The following is a 6,186-nucleotide window of genomic DNA, read 5'->3' on the forward strand; positions in this document are numbered from 1 at the left end:
GTGGTCTGCTTTCACTTTTCAGATCATAATGATCTGTAGTAGATTTCAGGGAGTGGTCTGCTTTCACTTTTCAGATCATAATGATCTGTAGTAGATTTCAGGGAGTGGTCTGCTTTCACTTTTCAGATCATAATGATCTGTAGTAGATTTCAGGGAGATGTCTGCTTTCACTTTTCAGATCATAATGATCTGTAGTAGATTTCAGGGAGTGGTCTGCTTTCACTTTTCAGATCATAATGATCTGTAGTAGATTTCAGGGAGTGGTCTGCTTTCACTTTTCAGATCATAATGATCTGTAGTAGATTTCAGGGAGTGGTCTGCTTTCACTTTTCAGATCATAATGATCTGTAGTAGATTTCAGGGAGTGGTCTGCTTTCACTTTTCAGATCATAATGATCTGTAGTAGATTTCAGGGAGTAGTCTGCTTTCACTTTTCAGATCATAATGATCTGTAGTAGATTTCAGGGAGTAGTCTGCTTTCACTTTTCAGATCATAATGATCTGTAGTAGATTTCAGGGAGTGGTCTGCTTTCACTTTTCAGATCATAATGATCTGTAGTAGATTTCAGGTAGTGGTCTGCTTTCACTTTTCAGATCATAATGATCTGTAGTAGATTTCAGGGAGTGGTCTGCTTTCACTTTTCAGATCATAATGATCTGTAGTAGATTTCAGGTAGTGGTCTGCTTTCACTTTTCAGATCAAAGCCACACCCATATTTCGAAGACGTTTAAAAGCCACCCAATCATCCGCTGAGCCAGACCCTCTTGCTTTAACCCACATAGCATTTAGTTCCCTTATGATTTTAGTAAGTTCCTCAGGAAACCAGGGCTTCTCTCTGCCCTTAATCCTGAATGTATTTAAAGGGGCCTATTGCATACATCCTGGAATACGTTGTGGAAGTAAGAAAAGGATAATTCAACATCAGGGATTAATTCTATTCCATTCAATGCTGGTTACATCATGTAAAACACCTGGAGTATCAAACAGCTTCCGGTGTCTTTTCGTAATGACACGTGGAGAATGCTCAGGAATTTGACCATCTCTCACACAGGCAAGAGCACAGTGATCACTTATGTCATTTGCAACAATACCAGAAGCATTAAAACGATGAAGAGTATCGGTTAAGATCAAATCAATCAAAGAGGATTTCAGAGGATCCTTTATATTGAACCTCGTTACACTGTTGAAGCACGGTGTAGAAGAGGATTACAGAGGATCCTTTATATTGAACCTCGTTACACTGTTAACAATCTGAGTGAGATTATAGGTTTTGTATAGAATTTAGAGTTGATCAGAGCTAGATGTTAACCAGTCCTGATTCAGATCACCCATCAGGACAAACTCAGAGTTGACATGCTGTGATAATCTGAAAATACAATCCAGAGAGCCAGCAGATGGTCAATAACAACAAGATACAACAATATTTACACAGGAGCAGATGGTCAATAACAACAAGATACAACAATATTTACACAGGAGCAGATGGTCAATAACAACAAGATACAACAATATTTAAACAGGAGCAGATGGTCTATAACAACAAGATACAACAATATTTAAACAGGAGCCAAGGTTAAGGTTCAACCACAGATATTCAACTTGCTGAGGTTTAGTAGAAGTCAGACCGCTGAGAACTTGTGTTTTACGTAAACAGCAACACCTCCACCCTTAGATTTACCATCTGCACCTAAAACATTGTAACCATTTATGCCAATATGTTAGTCTGCAATATATTTTTGGAGGCAGGTTTCAGAAAGCATAAATACATCAGAGTGGTCAGTTTTATCCATATATCCACAACATGAAGCTTCAGCAGCAGACTTCTTACATTCATACGCAGAAACTTCAGCTCTGACTACTTAATTGGGCAGGGGGAAGAATGTCAGGACCTGGGTCAGATTGCACATTTCCAGACAGTAGAAGCAGCAAGATAATGGCCAGTCTAGATCGGGGGTTACAACATTTGGATTTATAGACAGCACTTGAAGGACAATCCATAGTCACCAGAATCTTTAACGCCACAACATTCAGGAGATGTGTAAAGTCCAGAGACATGGTTAAGTACCAAGAAAACAGTCCTGACATGTCAGAGCAAGAGTCCCATTTCTCCCATGTTGTTTGGGATGTATGTGCATAGATCTCACAGGCATTCACAGAGCAAGTGTGTGGTTTCTCCCAAAACTCGAGGGAGAAACAGTATATATTTCCTCATTCACAGAGCAGGCGTGTAGTTTCTCCCAAAACTCGAGGGAGAAACAGTATATTTTTCCTCATTCACAGAGCAGGCGTGTAGTTTCACCCAAAACTCGAGGGAGAAACAGTATATTTTTCCTCATTCACAGAGCAGGCGTGTAGTTTCTCCCACACCTTTGAACAACAGCAACATGTTCCTCTATGGCCTCATCTTTGACCTGAGAGAAACACAGCATCAATCTAAGACATGTAGCCAACACAATGCTGAACCCTCATTAAATGAGCTAAAAACTCACACACCTGTACCAGACTGGGAGAGACAGACCAGAGCAGGAGAGGACACCTGTACCAGACTGGGAGAGACAGACCAGAGCAGGAGAGGACACCTGTACCAGACTGGGAGAGACAGACCAGAGCAGGAGAGGACACCTGTACCAGACTGGGAGAGACAGACCAGAGCAGGAGAGGACACCTGTACCAGACTGGGAGAGACAGACCAGAGCAGGAGAGGACACCTGTACCAGACTGGGAGAGACAGACCAGAGCAGGAGAGGACACCTGTACCAGACTGGGAGAGACAGACCAGGGCAGGAGAGGACACCTGTACCAGACTGGGAGAGACAGACCAGAGCAGGAGAGGACACCTGTACCAGACTGGGAGAGACAGACCAGAGCAGGAGAGGACACCTGTACCAGACTGGGAGAGACAGACCAGAGCAGGAGATGACACCTGTACCAGACTGGGAGAGACAGACCAGAGCAGGAGAGGACACCTGTACCAGACTGGGAGAGACAGACCAGAGCAGGAGAGGACACCTGTACCAGACTGGGAGAGACAGACCAGAGCAGGAGAGGACACCTGTACCAGACTGGGAGAGACAGACCAGGGCAGGAGAGGACACCTGTACCAGACTGGGAGAGACAGACCAGAGCAGGAGAGGACACCTGTACCAGACTGGGAGAAACAGACCAGAGCAGGAGAGGACACCTGTACCAGACTGGGAGAGACAGACCAGAGCAGGAGAGGACACCTGTACCAGACTGGGAGAGACAGACCAGAGCAGGAGAGGACACCTGTACCAGACTGGGAGAGACAGACCAGGGCAGGAGAGGACACCTGTACCAGACTGGGAGAGACAGACCAGGGCAGGAGAGGACACCTGTACCAGACTGGGAGAGACAGACCAGGGCAGGAGAGGACACCTGTACCAGACTGGGAGAGACAGACCAGGGCAGGCGGGGACACCTGTACCAGACTGGGAGAGACAGACTAGAGCAGGAGAGGACACCTGTACCAGACTGGGTGAGACAGACCAGAGCAGGAGAGGACACCTGTACCAGACTGGGAGAGACAGACCAGGGCAGGAGAGGACACCTGTACCAGACTGGGAGAGACAGACCAGGGCAGGCGGGGACACCTGTACCAGACTGGGAGAGACAGACCAGAGCAGGAGAGGACACCTGTACCAGACTGGGTGAGACAGACCAGAGCAGGAGAGGACACCTGTACCAGACTGGGAGAGACAGACCAGAGCAGGAGAGGACACCTGTACCAGACTGGGAGAGACAGACCAGAGCAGGAGAGGACACCTGTACCAGACTGGGAGAGACAGACCAGAGCAGGAGAGGACACCTGTACCAGACTGGGAGAGACAGACCAGGGCAGGCGGGGAGCAGTGCACCAGGTAACAGGGGATGTGAGAGTGTCCAGAGATGAGTCTTTCCTTGGAGCAGGAACACAGAGCACAACTAGGACAGCATCACACTTTCTGCTCTACAGAAACTACAGGACCAATCAAAAGCTGGGACACACCTGACATAGACAATCAGGTGAGAACACATGATAGTCCCACTGAGCTCGATGGGACACACCTGACACCTCACACCACACCTCCTCCCCTCTTCCTCCCCTCCTCCCTTTTCATTCTATTCTATCAGCCACACCACTAGCTCACCTCCACACAATACATTTACAAGTTAAAGACACACCTTGGAATAAATAACAAAGGAAAACTATTACTAGATGAAGTTTAGTGTTTCTTTATTATTTCCCATCACCATAAATCATATTTAATCACTGAACAGTAGCAGACCTAACTTCATCTGTTCCTGACTCTGGATAGTGGATTAAATGTCAGTGATTTATTTAGAATTCAAGGCACACTTAACCAGCATGTCTACCACAGCATTCTGCAGCGATACACCATCCCATCTGGTTTGAGCTCAGTGGGACTATCATTTGTTTTTCAACAGGACAATGACCCAACACACCTCCAGGCTGTGTAAGGGCTATTTGACCAAGAAGGAGAGTGATGGAGTGCTGCATCAGATGACCTGGTCTCCACTTGATTTGTTGAACACGTTTTTGGTTACTACAGGATTCCATATGTGTTATTTCATAGTTTTGATGTCTTCACTATTATTCTACAATGTAGAAAATAGTAAAAATAAAGAAAAACCCTTGAATGAGTAGATGTGTCCAGACTTTTGACTGGTCCTGTATGTTAAGGGGATGGTTCACCCCAATAGAAAGGTTCATACCTCTAAATACCATCTTATTAGATGGAGCCATTTCCCCCCATTAGTTTGGGATTCAGACCTGCAGTCATCTTGATTTCAGACACTTTGGAGAACTGTTCCACAGGCAGTACATCTATTGTAGAATAAATGGAACCTGGATCCATTTCATTCTATTAACATGGTTTATGTGTTATAGCAGTAATGGGGTTAAACTGATATTAAAATGACAACTCCTTAGGTGGTACCAGGTCAGGGGAGTTCATCTCTGCTCCCAGCATCCCTGGGACAGTACTGATCAACATAGCTGACCTGATGCAGAGGTGGACCAGTGATGTTTTCCTCTCAGTGGTGAGACTTGACCTTCCATTTGACACACCTTTACCTGATGAGATCATACAAGACGTTACAGGCTTATTGCAAGTGGAAACAAACCTGCGTTAAAATAATGTTTAATATTTAATAAGCAGTGTTTGATTGAGGTTGTTGTAATGGAACCAATAGAAAAGTCCTAAAAGTACAAACAAACCCCGCCCACCTGGAGGACTAAAGGAAATGCTCAAAGTATTTGTAAGATTTCAAATAGTATTTGAATCCAGGGTCGTATTCGTTAGAGAACACTGTAGCAAAACATTTAGCAACATAATTATTTTAGTTCAGTTAGTCCCTCCCTGTTTCAGTTTATTTTCTTCAGTTTGGTGCCTTGTGGATATGATTCAGGTCTCCGTGGAAACATCAATGTAAATTCACCTTTGATTTTTACTCCTCACTTTCCCTTTCAGGTCCATAGGGTTTTACTACCCCCTGCTGGAGACTGGAGCACACTGCAGTCCCTTTCAGGTCCATAGGGTTTTACTGCCCCCTGCTGGAGACTGGAGCACACTGCAGCCCCTTTCAGGTCCATAGGGTTTTACTGCTCCCTGCTGGAGACTGGAGCACACTGCAGTCCCTTTCAGGTCCATAGGGTTTTACTGCCCCCTGCTGGAGACTGGAGCACACTGCAGTCCCTGGCTTTCTTTGTGCAGCCGGATGATGAGGCCTTCATCAATACAGGTACTGTATGTAGAACCATAGTAAAGACCAGTATGGACTATCAATACATGTACTGTATGTAGAACCATAGTAAAGACCAGTATGGACTATCAATACAGATACTGTATGTAGAACCATAGTAAAGACCAGTATGGACTATCAATACAGATACTGTATGTAGAACCATAGTAAAGACCAGTATGGACTATCAATACAGGTACTGTATGTAGAACCATAGTAAAGACCAGTATGGACTATCAATACATGTACTGTATGTAGAACCATAGTAAAGCCCAGTATGGACTATCAATACAGGTACTGTATGAAGAACCATAGTAAAGACCAGTATGGACTATCAATACATATACTGTATGTAGAACCATAGTAAAGTCCAGTATGGACTATCAATACAAAGTGACCATTTAGAATGAGGCCCAGTTCAA

At 44.8% G+C, this 6,186-nt stretch overlaps 1 long non-coding RNA gene across 1 annotated transcript; it reads left to right on the plus strand.

Annotated features, from left to right (window-relative positions):
- The first annotated feature begins 3,763 nt into the window (after window positions 1-3,763).
- Window positions 3,764-5,760, plus strand: LOC139577488 (uncharacterized). Its single transcript, XR_011675311.1, has 3 exons — window positions 3,764-3,879; window positions 4,953-5,062; window positions 5,552-5,760. It is a non-coding gene; the product is annotated as an uncharacterized lncRNA (long non-coding RNA).
- Window positions 5,761-6,186: the final 426 nt, after the last annotated feature.

This window comes from Salvelinus alpinus, chromosome 6 (assembly GCF_045679555.1).
Source record: "Salvelinus alpinus chromosome 6, SLU_Salpinus.1, whole genome shotgun sequence".
Classification (NCBI taxonomy): domain Eukaryota; kingdom Metazoa; phylum Chordata; class Actinopteri; order Salmoniformes; family Salmonidae; genus Salvelinus; species Salvelinus alpinus.